Source organism: Schistocerca americana, chromosome 9 (assembly GCF_021461395.2).
Source record: "Schistocerca americana isolate TAMUIC-IGC-003095 chromosome 9, iqSchAmer2.1, whole genome shotgun sequence".
NCBI classification, from domain to species: Eukaryota; Metazoa; Arthropoda; class Insecta; order Orthoptera; family Acrididae; genus Schistocerca; species Schistocerca americana.
Window position 1 is genome coordinate 236,853,083 of NC_060127.1, and position 20,228 is coordinate 236,873,310.

Below are 20,228 nucleotides of genomic sequence, written 5' to 3' on the forward strand. Positions count from 1 at the left end.
ACGCTATGTGCTTTTACCTCCTCAAAATTTCGTGCAATGATTTACTACATTTAATGCTGCACAATAACTGCGTTGAACATCGAAACAAAATTAAGTCATTTATGGGGGGGAAGGTATCAGTCAAGAAAATGTGTAAAAATCAAATTTTTGGGCCAAATAGTTTTTGTGAAATCGAATGATAAGAGTGTCAAAGCAGTCGGAACACGATGTGTCTGCACAGGCGAGCAGTGCAGTGATGACAAAATCGCACACAGAGCGGAACGCGGGGAGCACGTCTCTGTAGCAGCGAAAGGGTTAATGCGGCCGTGGTGGCTTTACTTGATGAACTGCGCGCTCCCCCTTAAACGTTTAAGTTTGCTTGGCGCGTGCAAGTGGCAACGCAGCAATCTCCCGCGTCTGGGCGGGCATGCGCGAACCGCCAAGATAAAAGAATCGAACTATAGTACTGTGAGAGAAATTACAACGTACCGTATGTGAAATTAAGGATTTATCTGTTTTTGACCATAAAGCCGATTTCTGTCTTATGCCAGGCTGAAGGGGCCATACAGCTTGAAGCAGCTGTGAGAGTCTGGTCACAAATTCGGAACAGCGGAGAAAAGTTTGATTTCAGAAGGACGTTTGTGAACACTACTATTGATATTACCTTAATGGTGTTGTGTAACTTCTTTGTCTGTTTTTACTTAATGTGATTTCTGTATTCTACGGTCTTTGATGTAAATGTTTTGTTGATTATTGATTATTTGCAATAATACGATATTTATATGATAATATGATAGTTATGATAATTTACGTAATTGCAATTAATCTATGAATGTAATATCGAAACCGATGAGCTACAAAAGAACTAAAATGTCATATTTTAGTGGTTCACGTATAGGGAAAGTAGGTTTATAATCATGTAAAACTTGGAGGGAAGTCCCTCCACAAAAGAACTTGCTAGGCAGGCATAAAAAAGGTGGACGAGCGGTCGAACTGCAAGGCTCCTGTGTAGGAGCACGCAGAGGGTGCGCATCTTGTGATCTGAAAGAGGCGAGAACAATAGTGTAGCTTCGGATGCGGAAGTAATGCGGCTCATCATTCACGGCATACTTTTGTTAGCTCTGTACTGTGAAAATCCGACGCTGAGAAGAGAATAGAATTTTCAGAGCCTGCTACACAGGAAGAGGCGTGGATAGTTCTGCCGCCCTTTTTTCAACAGATCAGGCCCTCGACGCCGCCCCCACCTTCATCTCACGTAAGCAGGTGAGTACTGCGAAACCGCACGCATCACTTGTGTGGTTTCCTTTTAAGTAATGATTTTGTGTTCTGTTAACTTTGTGTTGAGCCACCGTATTTGATCCTTATTCATTTACGTACACAGGGTGTTATCCCAAGTGCTACCCCGAGTCCGAGTATCCTGTTTTACTGAACTGAAAAGCAATTATTTTTCCTCGACAAAAGGCAATAGTCTTTGTGGAATTGTAAAGTGCATAATTGTTTAGTGAGCGTAAGTTCCGAAATTCTCCACCTAGTTTTCATGAATGGACAGTTAAGGCACTCAGTTCAAAGATTGTTTTAATTGAAATACGATTGTTTACAGTTTCATGTGTAATGTAGTTAATCGTGCTTCCCATCTTGTGTTGTAACTAAAGTGTTGTTCAGCCACGATCTGAATCTACCGATAAACCAGGCTGGCTGTTGAGCCAAATTTAAATGTCATGTCGTAACAGTTATCAAAAACAAGCAACTGGCGACAATTATTAGAACTATACTAGATCCAGATGCCACATATTTCATTTGAGCTAAATACTTAAATTATGTAAGGTTGTGAATACTCCTTGAGAATGCAAATAATATTCAGTACAAAAGATACTATTAAGTCATAACTATTCCAATAGTGATAACTTCCTTTAATTAAACTAAAAAACCCTTGTCCTTGTCAATAGTGTCCCATCGTTAATAATCATTTACCTGTGATTATCGTCATTTCCCTACAGTAATGTACAGATAGTGAGTGTTGTTCACAGCCAGTTGTTGCCTAAACGCATTAATCCTTCTCCAGTATAGTTCAAGTCAATTGACTGGAACGCTACTTACAAAATTGTGCTACTGTCCTGTATATTATCAGCAAAATCGAAGTAAAGTCAATCCAGATACACTACTGCCCATTAAAATTGCTACACCAAGAAGAAATGCAGATGCTAAACGGCTATTCATTGGACAAATATATTATACTAGAACTGACATGTGATTACATTTTCACGCAATTTGGGTGCATAAATCCTGAGAAATCAGTACCCAGAACAACCACCTCTGGCCGTAATAACGGCCTCGATACGCCTGGGCATTGAGTCAAACAGAGCTCGGATGGCGTGTACAGGTACAGCTGCCCATGCAGCTGCAACACGATACCACAGTTCATCAAGAGTAGTGACTGGCGTATTGTGACGAGCCAGTTGCTCGGCCACCATTGACCAGACGTTTTCAATTGGTGAGAGATCTGGAGAATGTGCTGGCCAGGCCAGCAGTCGAACATTTTCTGTATCCAGAAAGGCCCGTACAGGACCTGCAACATGCGGTCGTGCATTATGCTGCTGAAATGTAGGGTTTCGAAGGCATCGAATGAAGGGTAGAGCCACGGGCCGTAACACATCTGAAATGTAACGTCCACAGTTCAGAGTGCCGTCAATGCGAACAAGAGGTGACCGAGACGTGTAACCAATGGCATCCCATACCATCACGCCGCGTGATACGCCACTATGGCGATGACGAATACACGCTTCCTATATGCGTTCACCGCGATGTCGCCAAACACGGATGAGACCATCATGATGCTGTAAAAAGAAGCTGGATTCATCCAAAACATGACGTTTTGCCACTCGTGCACCCAGGTTCGTCGTTGAGTACACCATCGCAGGCGCTCCTGTCTGTGATGCAGCGTCAAGGGTAACCGCAGCCATGGTCCCCGAGCTGATAGTCCATTTTGCTGCAAACGTCGTCGAACTGTTCGTGCAGATGGTTGTTGTCTTGCAAACGTCCCCAGGGATCGGGACGTGGCTGCATGATCCGTTACAGCCATGCGGATAAAATGCCTGTCATCTCGAATGCTAGTGATACGAGGCCGTTGGGATCCAGCATGGCGTTCTGTATTACCCTCCTGAACCCACCGATTCCATATTCTGCTAACAGTCATTGGATGTAGACCACAGCGAGCAGCAATGTCGCGATGCGATAAACCGCAATCGCGATAGGCTACAATCCGACCTTTATCAAAGTCCGAAACGTGATGGTACGCATTTCTCCTCCTTACACGAGGCATCACAACAACGTTTCACCAGGCAACGCCGGTCAACTGCTGTTTGTGTGTGAGAAATCGGTTGGAAACTTTCCTCGTGTGAACACCTTGTGTGAATGCTCTGAAAAGCTAATCATTTGCATATCACAGCATCTTCTTCCTGTCGATTAAATTTCGCGTCTGTAGCACGTCATCTTCGTGGGGTAGCAATTTTAATGGCCAGTAGTGTAGTTAACTTTCTTTATAAATCATGCTAGTATTGGCGTAAAACCTTGCCTAATTAGGTCGGCCACAGTTTCTTTTTACGTAATAACAGCTTGCTTGATTAATGATAGCACCTTAATTCGATTCCACTTCGTTTTGCTATTGATTGCTCTCAATGACAATCTTTCCAGAATGGAAAAATAGTACGATACCTTTCCATTGCGCAAGTCACTGGTCACAAAAGTCGTTTCACAGGAATAACATTATCGGTATACTGCAAATTCAGCCGGCAGTGTTACACGCTAATCACACTTGGTAACCCGTATGTCGAACCGACGCAGTAACTCCAAGGCAAAGATCGTGGCGTCTAAGGATGGTTCACCAGTTAACTACGGTAACAGTTGCGCTTTTGCTTCTGCCAGGAGGTTGAAAGAAATGTGTACGTCAAAAACTGAATGGAGGTATTTGCACAGAAAGGTAAGTGGCGTGGTGACAACCAGCAGCTACTAACTCTAATATTTTAAGGATTCGGACTTTCACGTACAAAAGAGCTACAAACGTTTGATTGCTTTACAAATGAGTTAATCGGTACGCATGCGAAAGCGTGTGCTACCTAATACGAATATGTTCCAAAACCCCGCACATAAAAACGGGATTCTTCTGGGGCTCATGCGTCTGGTTCTATTGGTGTTACAAAGGTGGAGTGAAGTGTTTTGATAACCCTTGCGCCGGGTGTCATTTGTGTACCCAACAGGAGGGTCGCAACTGCAACTGTCGAAGTGAGAACACTGCGCACTTACTGCGGCTCAGGCAAATGGAGCAAAGCGGTTGTGATCCATGGCGCGGGAGGCACCATTTAGTTCATTTACGGTTCCTGAGAAATACCGAAAACGCGTTTTTTGGGTTCCGAAGCCGAGCCACCAATTAAAAAACAGCTATGCACAACAAATAACTGTAATTTGTACTATATTTTCCTAAGATATAGAACTCTTACAACGTGGAAAGTTCTCTCGATATGTTTAGCCGTTTCAGGGATGCAGAGGTTGAAAGTTGCCCTACTTGCACACGAAAGATATCCACGTAATATCCTGTGTGAGGCGAAAACGTAGTTTAGAAAGTGACGCAGCACGGAGAAATATGCTGCGGAGTGTCTCCATCATGATCAGAAGGACTCTGGGAGCCCTGTGTTGTAGTGGTGAGGGCCAAGCAAAATTTTTGTTCACATAAAATTCGGTCTGAGGTGTAAAATCAGTTTTGCATTATTTCAATTTCACGTCAGTAAATTATCAAACTTTTACTGGCCGGTATAGTTCTTTTCACATAAGTGACATGCTCTGCTGTAGCAGGGGAAAGAAGGGAATGATCGGAAAAATTCTCCGACCTAAAGATAAAAAAGGCTAATATGCTCTTCTTTTAATAGACCGTATGGAAAAATTGGGGCACCAACTGCCTCATTCTGCATTCCTCAGAACATATAAAAATTATCCCAAAAATTTTGGCGTGAAAACATATTTGCAAATTTTTTTGGTGAGAGATAAGGAGGCAGGCCATTGTGGCCGAGAGGTTCTAGGCACTTCAGTCTGGAACCGTGCTGCTGCTACGGTCGCAGGTTAGAATCCTGCCTTGGGCACGGATGTGTGTGATGTTAGGTTTAAGTAGTTCTAACTCTTGGGGACTGATCACCTCAGATGTTAAGTCCCATTGTGCTCAGAACCATTTGAACCAATTTAGAGACAAGGAGACAGTGGTTATGGAAAAGAAACGGAAACGTAATAAATCCTGTAAGACAGTAGACAGTGGTCGTGGTACAGAGAGAGTGAAGGAGAAAATGACAGGAATAACGGGGGGACGAATAAAGAGAATGAGAAAGTGGAGACAGTTGAGAGCCAGTGATAATGGGAGACTGTGACAGTGACAACAAGCAAGAGATAGCGACAGCGAGAAGAGATGAGACAGCAGCAGCAAGAGAGAGGGACAGCAGCAGTAGGACAGAACTAAGGGGTCAGTGGCTGTGATACAGGAGACAAGAGCTGGAGAGACACAAAGAGTGAGTGAGGAAGGCCAGCTGGGAGAGGATGGGTGCGAACGACCTGCAGAGGTGCACTAGCAGGTGTGAGCGAGTTGCAGTTACGGCAGCTTGTGGAAGTAGGGGGTAAGTTGCATGTTTGCATGGGAAAATTTTTAAAGATGCTAAGGAAGGCAGAATGATAGAGAAATGATTTGAAATTACGTGTAAAGATTGTCAGAATTCGGTGAGTCACACAATGGGTGAATATAGCCTGGGTACTTCGTGTGCAATGAGTTAGCTGACTCGAGCCGTAGACACGGTTTCCACTCTAGTATTTCTCATATCGAGAACGTATAATTACACCTCTTTATAAGTAGTTTATTATTGCAGTTCAAATTTTTAAATTCATTCATTAACTTTACTGAAAAATTAAAATCTTTGTTGTTCCTCAAGTGGTAAGGCTGGCAAGCTGCAACTGTGAGCGAATGAGACGTGACGATTTCTTGTCTTTACTTATACAGTGTTGTCAGAAACAGTCTGCAAAGCTTGTAAGGGCGTTGCAGAGTGGGCTGTGTTGAAAAATAATTGTTAAGAAAATAATTCGATACGTTCCGCCGTTTCAGAATTAATTGGGACTGAAGTTAAGCAATGAGGTTGTTGCGCGCGCAAATTCAAGCGGCCCGACAGAGACGGTGTCGCTAAACCTGTTCTTCGTTCGTTTTCCAACAACGGAACAAGAGATCGATACAAAGATCTGACATCGATCGGTGGTGAGGATCGAACCAAACGCGGTCAGTCTCGTGTGCTGCCATCTATGAGAATAACGACACTAATTGTTGTCTGGCGCTCAGCGGCCTGGCCAATGCTAAGCGGTGCAAAGTATGGAATTTTTTTTCTTAATAGCTATTCCTCCGTCCAATCAACTCTGCAGCACCTTTACAAGCTTTTCGTACAGTTCCTGAGGGTGTTTTTGTTCTGTCATTGCAACTACAAAAATGCGTGATTTAGTTTCACCACACGTAACTTCTACGTCTGCATCCCTGAAACGGATAAACATAACGAGCAAACTTTCAATGTTTTTACAGTTCGGTATCTTAGGCAAATATCGTAAAAATTACAGTTATTTGCTGTGCATAGTTGTTTTTTAATTGGTGGCTCGGCTTTGGTACCCAAAAAAACACGTTTTTCGGTTTTTCGCTTTGTTGAGGTGGTCTGTAATTAAATTATTTACATTTTCATTTGCTTTTAGACCGAAAAGCAGTTCGTTAAGGACACGTTGATTTGTACTTACGGTGATTTGCGCTTGATTTCTCGCTTACATCGGGAAATGCCGTCTGCTAGCACATGGTTGTTTTCCTGCGTTAGACACACGATCTTGGTCTAATATTTATTTGTACTGCAGCACTGTGCATTTTTTATGTTTTCCACAACACATTTTTCTGCACACCACTGTGTTATGTTTGTTTATGTCCCTCTAAAAGTACCTTCACACCGAAAATAACTAGCCGGTCTCTGTGGCCGAGCGGTTCTAGGCGCTTCAGTCCGGAACCGCGCGACTGCTACGGTCGCAGGTTCGACTCCTGCCTCGGGCATGGATGTGTGTGTTGTCCTTAGGCTAGTTAGGTTTAAGTAGTTCTAAGTTCTAGGGGAATGATGACCTAAGGTGTTAAGTGCCATAGTTCTCAGAGCCATTTGAACCGAAAATAACTCCAACAAACAAAAACATACAATTGTTGTAAATTTGGCAAATTTGCAACTGTTGCGAGTTTCGCAAACTTAGAACTGTTGACAACTGCTGATAACAGTTTCAAACTCTTGCAAACACATGTTCGGCGTTTTTATTTTTTGTTACAGAAGAGCAGTGAAATCGATTCTGAGTGTGAAGATTTGCCATTTGTTATGGTGGGAGATGATGCTTTTGATCTTTCAGAGAACATGACGAAAGTATACGCAGGATGGCAAGAGAAAGGCAGAGAATATTTCGTTACCGAATATCTCTCGCGAGAAAGATTGGGGAGAACTTTTTTTGGAATATTGCAAGCAGTTTTTCGGTGTCTTAGAACAACTATGCGCTTCAGTCCTGAAAAAGCAACGTGAATATGCCTTCTGCAACTGTCTCTCTGCACAATTTTCCTGAAAGAAATAAAAGAAAGTGCCACAGTTTACTCACCACCTGGCAGTTTTGATGTTTAAGATCCAGAAACATGCAGCGTTTCGGATGGTAGTTGGACGATATCTCCGCAAAATAAATGTCTTCAGAGGAGGGGAAGCAACGCGGGAAGATGGTGGTAAAGTGAAATGGTGAGAGAAATAAGAATAAATAAATATCGTGTGAAAAGACAAATGTAATTAAAAACTTCCGAACAAAAAGCTTTAGTTATTAACAACGTAAGCCATTAATTGGCAACTATTTTGTATCAGATGTTGACAAAATGACATGACAAGAGAAATAAATAAATTTCCGGTGAAAACACAGTTGTAATTATAAAATTTGCGACCAAAAGTCTTATAGCTTTAGTTACGCTAGTGAATAACATATTACTAACGATTGTAAATATTTTTCTCCCTGTCTAGTTCACGCGTTCCTAATACTTCAGATGGTCGTCAAATATCCATTTCGGAGCGTAGATCTCAGCTGTGCCAGGCCCACTTTTAGTTCTGACCATTTTACAATGCTCACGATTGCACTGTGTTTTTATATTTCTCCATTTCCTTTCACACTCCACAAGCGGTACACCAATTTTATCCGTAACTTCTTTCAACAAACGTTTCCTTTTATATCTCTATTCTTTTGCGGAATCAGAAGGATCCTGCAGAGGTTTCCTCATTTCAATTTCTAACCAAAACTGGCATGTTGGATCTGTTGACGACTCGCGAGTTGCCATTGTCGAAAGAAACACAGCGGACGAAGGACGAAAAACAGCAGACGACACGGCAAATGCGCATGCGCAGTTCACACAACTCTGCCGTGGTTTTGGTCACTCACAAACTACCAAGTCGAGACAAAACTTCCCTCAACTAGTTGGTCAGATTCGCGACTTCAAACAACAATTGAAAACTTAGTCAAACTACGAGTTGAAAACAGTTGCTAACATAGTTTGTTAGAGTTGGTTTTCAGTGTGAAGGCACCGTAAGCATGTGTTGCGGTTTGTGTTTTGTACTGTTGCCAACATAACCTTTCCACTACTTTGTCTTTGACCTACAATCTTTTTAATTTATTTAGTATTGTATGTGTAAAGAAAAAGTAGTGGAAGTACAAAAACAAACACGATACAGAGGTGTGCTTAAAAGTATGTTGCGAAAAGCATAACAAATGCGTAGTGCGGCAGAACAACTAAATATTAGATCAGAATTATCAGTGTCTACCGCAGGAAAACAACAATGTGCTAGCAGACCGTATGTCCCGATGTAAGCGAGAAATCAAGCGAAAATCGTCGTAAGTACAAATCAACATATCCTTAACGTACTGCTTTTCGGTCTAAAAGCAAATGAAAATGTAAATAACTTAATTAGTGACCACTGATAATGCTCTACCTCAATAAAGCGAAACGCATCTAGTGAAAAAAGTCACGCATTTTTATAGTTGCAACCACAGAACAAAAATACCCTCAAGAATTGCAAAGCAACTACAGACACTATGGCAACACAAAAGAAGAATTTTCATACAGTTTCTGACCAACCTGTAGACCACATTATTTTTTTGCACCAAGCCACCGGAGAATATGGATCTGTGCTACCTAAATACCCGGAGAACATCCCCGAAGACATTCCGAAAATTTGTTGTGAGATGGGCCGGCCGTGGTGGCCGGGCGGTTCTAGGCGCTACAGTCTGGAACCGCGCGATCGCTAGCGTCGCAGCTTCGAATCCTGCCTCGGGCATGGATGTGTTTGAGGTCCTTAGGTTAGTTGGGTATAAGTAGTTCTAAGTTCTAGGGGAGTGATGACTTCAGAAGTTAAGACCCATAGTGCTCAGAGCCATTTTTTGTTGTGAGATGTGGAGTTCTGCTGCCGGTGTGTGACTATACCATGAGAGGACAGTCCGGAGTAAAAGAGAGAGAGAGAGAGCGCTCATGTGTGCGCTGGCGCATGTTTCGATGACTTCTTGTCTTCGCTCAGCTATCCTTTTTCCCGGACCTGTTCAGTGGCATCGGAGGAAAAAGTTTATTCCTTAAAGAGAGCCTCGCGCCGCGGCAACAACTTGCAGCTGTGTTGTGGTTGTCGCGGGCGCCTTGGTGGGCTAATGTACGACAGCAAATGGAGCGCGACGTTGTAATCGCCGCAAAAATCCGGCGGCGAACGTCGCAAATGGGCGCCCTAGTTGCGCGGCTTGCCGCCAGGAGCGCCACGAGGCGGGTCGCCGCAGGAGGCGCGCGGCGGAGGGGGCTTATCTCGCTTTTGTCCGGACGCGCCATAAATCAAGCGCTGTCCGTCCCAGCGCGGCAGGGAAGCGTGCTTTCGTCCCGGGTGCAACTGGCGAGCGCGTCTTCGTGTGGGACTCTCCAAAAACACGCATCACGCGAAACCCGTGGCGCGTTCTTCTCATGACGCGGCCTCGAAGCCGAGGTTGTGACAGTTCCATGGAGTGGGTCTCGCACGGAGAGGGAATGTGTTGACGTCTGCACGGGGCCCAGCACACTGCGGCTGGTGGACAGGGTGTTCCAGAAGTTAGGACAGTCGGCCGCTACCTGCGACGTAATCTGGGGAGCGCCAAGGCCAGTCTCCCGCGCCAAGTTCTCTGTCCCCGCACCAGCTAGTAGCGTGCGCGGCTTTCTCCCAGAGTTCAGTACTGCAGTTGACCTCTGACTGGCGAGTAGTGTTTTCTGTTTCAGTGCCGAAATAATGGAGTTCGCCGAGACCACGAAATGGAAGTCTTGACTTATAATGGCCGTCGCTACATACTACGCTATACAGACAGACAAGAAGCGGTTTATTGGCGCTGTATAAACATGAATAAACGCAAAGGATACTGTCCACACCCAAAAAAAAACGCAGTTGATCCTTATTGACATACAGCAGTCATTGTCCAAGTCCTCGAACAGATACGACTTTTCTCCTGCTAGTAGGAAGTAGTTATGTTCTCAGTTTTCCAATGTGCAAGGCTGGCGCCTGCCTAACAGTCTCGGCAAAAGCAGGACGCCGTTTAACCTGTCGTTTGCTACTCTGTCACAAAAGCTGACTGAACTAACTCCTAAAAATTCTGCCAGTGTGGCCCGTGGCGAAAGTCGTGGGCTGCTACTTCGTAACATAGGGTGACCAAACATCCCGGAAAACCAGGATTGTCCCGGTTTTCATCCCTGTGTTTCGGTGTCCCGAAAATTTGTTTCGGGACGCTCAAAAATCTCGGAATTCAGTTTTTAAATGCATTTCGTGGAACTTTCTCAAATTTTTGGGATTTCGCTATATTAAAGGAAATACAACACAAGAAATTGACATATTTTAGCTTATTTGTCTAAAACCTCCATTGTCCCATACTAGTAACCACAGTATCAGTATTGATACACTCAGGCAATAATTTACTTTGAGCGGTACTTTGGCCAACAAGTAGTAAGTTGTATTATTGTAACAGAGCTATGAAACCGTCCGATTGTCGCGCCACTTACCCACACACTCATTGTCAGAACAGTGTAGTAGTTGATGTTTTGTCAGACAAACTGCAATAGTTTTTTCTCATATTAGTGGCATTGTTGCTGCAGTACTGTGAAACGCAATGCCGAAACGTGCCTGCAAGTTCAGTGACTGTTATTCCAAGAAATTGAATTTCATTAAGAAAGGTCGTTTTGATTACGAAGCAGAGTGTTCCGTATGTAACTGTTTTATCAGTATAAGTCATGGTGGACGTTCCGACATAGTTGATCACATCAGGTCAAAGAAACACACTAACAGATACAGTGCACCGAGCTGCAGTAATATCTTGTGAAACATCAGTCAAGTGAAGAGACGAAAGTTCGAGCAGCCGAGCTTACACTAGCCTACCACACGGTAAAACATGACCAAACTTATAGATCTAGTGATTGTACTAATGAGCTTAACAGCATTATGTTTGATGAGTCTTCCATTGCAAAAAAGTTTAGTTCAGCAAGAACTAAAGTGTCAGTCTTAGTGAAAGGAGTTATTGCTCCCCAGAGTGTAAAGGAAAGCCTTGAATACATCGAAAAGTCTTCTTTCTACGGGATATCCACTGATGCCAGCAATCATAAGGCCACTAAAATATTTCCGTTTGTTGTTCAGTTTTTCGATATTAATCAGGGAATTCAGACCAAACTTTTGAAGGTGAGTTCCCTACCTAATGAAACGTATGACGAAGTTTCAAGATTTTGTATGAATACTATCTAAATATTTGATCTTGAGAAAAAGAAATGTGTGGCATTTTGTGGCGACAACTCCAACACAAACTTTGGTGGTTTAAAAAGGCAAGGCAAATGCAACGTATTTACCAAATTAAAGGGAACATTGCATGAAAACATTGAAGGCATAGGGTGCCCTGCACATGTTTTGCACAATGGCGTGCAGACATCTGCTGACAGTTTAAGCTGTGATGTTGAAACTAACGTCATGAAGGTATACTCACACTTTTACAAATATACTGTTAGAACAGAGAGGCTTAAGGAGTTCTGAGATTATGTGGGAACTGAATATATGAATGTAATGTGTCACTCGAAAACTCGCTGGTTATAACTGTTTCCAGCGGTTGAAAGAGTAATCCGCCTCTTTGAACCGTTAAAAGATTTTATCCTAAATGAGACAAAGCCCCCAAAATATTGGTTCAGTTTTTCAGTAACCCTTTAAGTGAAGCCTACTTATGGTTCATTCACAGTCAGCTCAGCACTTTGCAGCATGGGATAAATGAAATTGAGGGAAGCATGAAATGTGTAATAGAGGTAAATGATGAAACTTCCTGGCACATTAAAACTGTGTGCCCGACCGAGACTCGAACTCGGGACCTTTGCCTTTCGCAGGCAAGTGCTCTACCATCTGAGCTACCGAAGCACGACTCACGCCCGGTACTCACAGCTTTACTTCTGCCAGTATCTCGTCTCCTACCTTCCAAATCTGCCAGGAAGTTTCATATCAGCGCACACTCCGCTGCAGACTGAAAATCTCGTTCTGGAAACATCCCCCAGGCTGTGGCTAAGCCATGTCTCCGCAATATCCCTTCTTCCAGGAGTGCTAGTCCTGCAAGGTTCGCAGGAGAGCTTCTGCAAAGTTTGGAAGGTAGGAGACGAGATACTGGCAGAAGTAAAGCTGTGAGGATGGGGCATGAGTCGTCCTTGGGTAGCTCAGTTGGTAGAGCACTTGCCCGCGAAAGGCAAAGGTCCCGAGTTCGAGTCTCGGTCGGGCACACAGTTTTAATCTGCCAGGAAGTTTCATATCAGCGCACACTCCGCTGCAGAGTGAAAATCTCATTCTGAGGTAAATGATGTTTTGAAAAATACTCTGGAAACTGTTACTAAGAGGAGAGAACAGCAGTTCGTTTCTTTTAATGTTAAATCTGTCCTTAAGTGCAGAACTATCAGAAGCAGCGGAAATGAGCTTTAGAGAAGAAGTTAACAAGTTTTATGGCACTTGTGTAGAATATCTCAGCAAGTGGAGCGCCTCATATTTACCCTCATCGCCGGTGTTTGATTCGATGTTACTGAAGAGAGTGCCAAAATGGGAACGTGTTGAAGAGACAGTTTCTTATTTGAAGAGTAAAGAGATTGAAATCGATGATTGCATTCTCTTTGATCAGTTCGGCATACTGACAAATTTTGTTGAAGAAAATCTTCACAAGTGGAATGATGAAAAAAAAAAAACACCATTGGAATGTCATGAGAAGTGGGTGAGTTTTTTAAAAAGCTGTGACTGTCTTCAGCATTACTCTGAGTTGTTAATAATTGCAAGATATTTATTTGCAGTCCCAGCCCATAATGCCAATGTGCAGAATATTTTCGTTCATGAATATCCAGTGGACTGATGAAAGAAACAGAATGGAGGTGGACTCTCTTGAAGCAATCCTGTAGATCCTGTACAACTACAAAATGGATTGTGCCGAGTTTTATCACTGTGTCTCAAAGAACAAAGACATGATCAAGAAGGCTGGAGGCAGCGAAAAATACCCTTTTCTCCAAGGACAGTCAATTCCATCTACAAGTGCTCAGTAATACTAAAGTTCATGTTAATATTAATTGATTAAAAGTTGAATAGCTGTAAAATTTTGTAGAATCGTAATACATTTCTTTATTACTGTATACGTTTATTAAATGTCATTAAATATACAGATAATCTAGATTATATGAATCTTTTGTATCCTCTTATTAGTTATAATAATCGTGTTAACAAAATGTATCAACAAAACATTAATATTTAAAATTAAGAAACCTGGGTACATGTGGAATGAGGTGTCCATTGGCATCCGGGTGAATGTGTCCCGGTTTTCACCGAAAATAATTTGGTCACCCTATCGTAATACCGTCGTGCTGTGCTGGCGCTATCTGATGGTATAGTTCAGGTAAGTGGGAACTTTCCTAGCGCCTTCACACACAGGATGGCATATTGTCTTAACCTCTTTCTTTTAATTAGGACCACCTCTCATTCCTGACGTCTATGACGGATGAGTATTGTACTCAGTTGCTTCTGAGTAAGTTTTGACGCAGTATATGTTTCAATTTATTCATTCCCGTAGTCGTACAAGGTATGACCGTGCCCCTCCCTCTGTTTCCTATTAATGGATTATTTTCTAGTTTTCAAGACAATGTGATGCCCAAAAAGGGCAATCCAGACTGTCTTGCAATTTGAAATTACTACGAATTCACCACTCGTGGACTTTATATACAGCCTTTCTCGACGAGATGTGAAACAGGGATACGAAAGGAAACCATCACACAGGTTAATCGTAGCAGGTAGCAGACTTTGCTTTGTTGGTAGAACACTTGTAAACTGCATTCAGGGGAGACTGCTTACAAAACACTAGTGTGATCCATCCTCGAATACTGCTGAAGTGCGGGGAACCCGTACCAAACAGGTCGTCATTTTCTCTTTTTCAGTTTCGTACAAACAACCCAGAATGAATATCTATTCATGACTGTCTGAAAAGTTAGGTCATTTCATATATATTCACCCAAAAATAAAACACTGCGTTACCTCTCATAACCATAATTTTCTTCACCATCTACACAAAACGTTAGCCGAAAAGTACAACAGAATCAGCGCTGTCTTGAGCTAATGTCTTCATCAACACAAAGAACCCATAGCTTACAATATGGCTCCAAGAACGACCTACGTCATGCTGATGTCAATAAATATCGGACAGTGTAAGATTTATTAATTTTATTGCAGCGGTACGAGTTACGAGATGGCACAAAAGCGGGTGCCGCAGATGGAATGGTCAGCATTCAGGGATATGACACGAACCATCACTCGAAGCAAAAAAGTTTGCTAAACATGGCACTCGAGCTTACCCTTACGAACACTTTATCGTTCTTCTGCGAGGCCGGCCGGTGTGGCCGAATGGTTCTAGGCGCTTCAGTATGGAACCGCGCGACCGCTACGGTCGCAGGTTCGAATCCTACCTCGGGCATGGATGTCTGTGATGTCATTGGGTTAGTTAGGTTTCTAAGTTCTAGGGGACTGATGACCTCAGATTTTAAGTCCCATAGTGCTCAGAGCCCTTTGAACCATTTTTTTCTACTGTGAGCTCGTTCCTTCCCCATATTTTGACAAGTAGTGCTATCGACCAAAAAGAAAAACAAATTGTCTAATAAAAATGGCTCTGAACTACTTATCTTATGACCTACGAGTACATGTTTATCTTGCCTACAATGAAGCACATCTCTTCTAATCGAAAACTCATCATAGCTCTTCAGTCCAGAGACTGGTTTGATGCAGCTCTCCATGCTGCTCTATCCCGTGCAAGCTTCTTCATATCCCAGTAGCTACAGCAACCTACATCCTTCTGAATCTGCTTACTGTATTCATCTCTTGGTCTCCCTGTACGATTTTTACCCTCCACGCTGTCCTCCAGTACTAAACTGGCGATGCCCTGATGTCTCAGAATGTGCCCCACCAACTGATCCCGTCTTCTAGTCAAGTTGTTCCACAAATTCCTCTTCTCTCCAATTCTATTCAGTACCTCCTCATTAGTTACGTGATCTACCCATCTAATCTTCACCATTATTCTGTAGCACCACATTTCGAAAGCTTCTGTTCTCTTGTTGTCTACATGGGTTATCGTCCATGTCTCACTTAAAAAAAAAAAAAAAAAAGGTCCAAATGGTTCTATGCACTATGGGTCTCAACATCTGGGGTTATCTGTCCCCTAGACTTAGAACTACTTAAAGCTAACTAACCTAAGGATATCAAACACTGCCGGCCGCGGTGGCCGTGCGGTTCTAGGCGCCTTAGTCCGGAACCGCGTGACCGCTACGGTCGCAGGTTCGAATCCTGCCTCGAGCATGGATGTGTCTGATGTCCTTATGTTAGTTAGGTTTAAGTAGTTCTAAGTTCTAGGGGACTGATGACCTCAGATGTTAAGTCCCATTGTGCTCAGAGCCACATCAAACACATCCATTCCCGACGCAGGATTCGAACCTGCGACTGTAGGAGCAGCGCGGTTCCGGACTGAAGCGCCTAGAACCGCTCGTCCACAGCGGCCGGCTGTCTCACTTCCATACATGCATACGCTCCATACAAATACACACATCAAAAAAAGTTTCGCATCACCCTGGTTCCCACACCACCTTAAGATAGACGTAGCCGGTGAATATTGTACGACAGACACAGTCCTTGTGACTGTTCAGAGATGTCACTAAACCCGCCTAAAGATGTAAACAACCATATGAGCAGCGACTATAAACGGAGGCAGTCCGACAGCCGATAAGTCCCAGTCATCCCACCAAGAAGGAGGTACACGGCTCATGTTGTCCGTAGTTCAACATTTTTTTGAAGTGAGACATGGACGGTCAGTACCGCGGTTCGATCGCTCCCCCATTGTTACTATGTGCCAGGAAGGGCTCTGAGCAAGTTAAGTGTCCAGGCGTCTCGCAGTGAACCAAAGCGATGTTGTTCGGACATGGAGGAGACAGAGAGAGACAGGAACTGTCGATGATGCCTCGCTCAGGCCGCCCGAGGGCTGCTGCTGCAATGGATGACCGCTACCTACCGATTATGGCTCGGAGGAATCCCGACTGCAACACCACCGTGTTGAATAATTCTTTTCGTGCTGCCACAGGACGTCGTGTTACGACAAAAACTGTACGCAATAGTCTGCACGATGCGCAACTTCACTCCCGACGTCCATGGCGCGGTCCATCTTTGCAACCACGACACCTTGCAGCTCATTACACATGGGCCCAACAACATGCCGAATGGACCGCTCAGAATTGGCATTACGTTCTCTTTACCGGTGAGTGTCACATATGCCCTCAACCAGACAATCGTCGGAGACGTGTTTGGAGGCAACCTGGTCGGGCAGAACGCGTTAGACACACTGTCCAGCGAGTGCAGCAAGGTGGAGGTTCCCTGCTGTTTTGAGGTGGCATTACGTGGGACAGGCGTAGGCCGCTGGTGGTCACGGAAGGCGCCGTAACGGCTGTGCAGTACGTGAATGCCATCCTCCGACCGACAGTGCAACCATATCGGCAGCATATTGGCGAGGCATTCGTCTTCGTGGACGACAATTCGCGCCCCCATCGTGCACATCTTCTGAATGACTTCCTTCAGGATAACGGCATCGCTCGACTAGAGTGGCCAGCATGTTCTGCAGACATGAATCCTATCCAACATGCCTGGGATAGATTGAAGAGCGCTGTTTATGGACGTCGTGACTCTGAGGGATCTACGCCGAATCGCCGTTGATGAGTGGGACAATCTGAACCAACAGTGCCTTCATGAACTTGTGGACAGTATGCCACGACGAATACAGGCCTGCATCAGTGCAAGAGGACGTGCTGCTGGGTATTAGAGGTACCAGTGTGTACAGCAATCTGGACCTCCACCTCTGAAGGTCTCGCTGTATGGTGGTACAACATGCTACGTGTCGTTTCATGAGCAATAAAAAGCGTGGCAATGATGTTTATGTTGATCTCTATTCCAATTTTCTGTGCAGATTCCGGAACTCTCTGAACTGATGTTAGCAAATTTCTCTTCTGCAGGAACGGTTTCCTTCTCATAGCCAATCTACATTTTATATCCGCTCCACTTCGACCATCATCAGTTATTTCGCATTTTGCTCTCCAAATAGCAAACTCATCTACTACTTTAAGTGCCTCATTTCGTAATGCAATTCCTTCAGTATCACCTGATTTAATTCGACTATATGCCAGTATCCTCGTTTTGCTTTTGTTGATATTCATCTTATATCCTCCTTTCAAGACACTGTCCAGAGACCAGACAGCGAGGTCATCCGTCTCATCGGATTAGGGAAGGATGGGGAAGGAAGTCGGCCGTGCCCATTCAAAGGAACCGTCCGGCATTTGCCTGGAGCGATTTAGGGAAATCACGGAAAACCTAAATCAGGATGGCCGGACGCGGGATTGAACCGTCGTCGTCCCGAATGCGAGTCCAGTGTCTAACCACTGTCTCACTGCCTTTTCAATCACTGCTTCCCTTTCAAGCCCCTCGAGTCATATAACTGCCATCTGGTTTCTGTACAAATTGTAAATAGCCTTTCACTGTGCATAAGGTGGAATTACACGAATATCCATCGCGAACGGTGCTGGTCTAGCGCAACAGCCACCTACCGGTAGAACGGGTGAATCTACGAAAATTCGCAGACACGTTATGCGCGCGTCATAATAGACAGCATTTCAAAACTGTTTGAGTAATATGCATATAACGTCTCACGGTGATTTTCGATTTGTATGGTAATTCCCCAGCATCCGTAAGTTGATGTTAGATTTGATTGCATCTCTTGCTTCATTTGAGCATGCCAGAAAAGAGAAACAGGCAGTGATAGGCGAGAAAGTCCGTGCAGTTTCGCACTGTACGACAGACAAGGACTACAAAACTGAGCACCGCATGTATATACATATTCCAAATTCGGAAAAATAGCACAAGTGCACTTTTAAGTATTGGTACTTTAAAGTGTTGCATATTGGAGTGTATGCATCCAAGACAAATTCTGAAATGGTGGACTGTGCTATTCTGTGGCTAAAAGCCGGACTCGTAACAGATTCGCCAGTCGCCAGAAAACGCAATGTTACAACCAGTCTGCAACGTAACAGGACATTTACCGGTATTTTATTCGTGATGTAGGCTGGTATGGCCACAAAACATATGATTTATTACTGCGAGAGAGCCTCCGTCATGACTGTGTGAGACTTGCTAATTCCATCTTCCATGATAGACAGCAGCTTCTCGAAACAGGCCACCTCCATCCTCACGAAGGTCTGAAATTTTTGCGGACCTTCGAGCCTCAGTTCTTTCATCAGCAGTGAATATAATCCCCCCGCCTTCGACCCTTCTTTTCATCCAAGGTCGAACTCAACAACGTCTGGCTTTTCGTCTTCGTCGCCGTTCTGCCCTAATCCCATTATTTACTGTCACTGGCAGGGCAACAGCTACGAAAACGAGTGGGTCTTCCGTGTGCAAAATGCTGTATAAATACATACAGCTGTGTAACCACATGTCGTAATATAAAACTAACTGTTGAGACTGTAATTCATAACTGTAGAAACCCACATAAGAGAATAACAATTACTTAATACATAAAGATAAAACTACAAGTCGTTATTCAATAGGACCCATGAGCTCACATAAGTAATATGAACGAATGACGTACCAGTATATTACACGGCCCCCCTTGTGTTTCGCGCGGTAGAACGAACGACTTCACAAGAGATCAGACAGTCCCATTTGCGTTTTGCTCGTTATTACCGTCTGCTGCGCATGTGCGCAGGGCTATCGCGTTGGTATATCACGCGTGGATGGTGCAATAGGTTTACATGAAGCAGCCTGTAGTCACAGGAAAGTTGGAAAGCTGTGGGAAGGTCTTATGGGACCAAACTGCAGGGGTCATCGGTCCCTAAGGCTAAACACTACTTGTTGTTGTTGTTGTTCTTGTTGTGGTCTTCAGTCCTGAGACTGGTTTGATGCAGCTCTCCATGCTACTCTATCCTGTGCAAGCTTCAACATCTCCCAGTACTTACTGCAACCTACAACCTTCTGAATCTGCTTAGTGTCTTCATCTCTTGGTCTCCCTCTACGATTTTTACCCTCCACGCTGCCCTCAAATGCTAAATTCGTGATCCCTTGATGCCTCAGAACATGTCCTACCAACCGGTCGCTGCTTCTTGTCAAGTTGTGCCACAAACTCCTCTTCTCCCCAATTCTATTCAATACCTCCTCACTAGTTATGTGATCTACCCATCTAATCTTCAGCATTCTTCTGTAGCACCACATTTCGAAGCTTCCATTCTCTTCTTGTCCAAACTGCTTGTCATCCATGTTTCACTTCCATACATGGCTACACGCCAAACAAATACTTTCAGAAACGACTTTCTGACACGTAAATCTATACTCGATATTAGCTAATTTCTCTTCTTTAGAAACGCTTTCCTCGCCATTGCCGGTCTACATTTTATATCCTCTCTACTTCGACCATCGTCACTTAATTTGCTCCGCCAATAGCAAAACTCCATTACTACTTTAAGTGTCTCATTTCCTAATCTAATGCCCTCAGCATCACCCTACTTAGTTCGACTACATTCCATTATCATCGTTTTGCTTTTGTTGATGTTCATCTTATATCGGCCTTTCAAGACACTG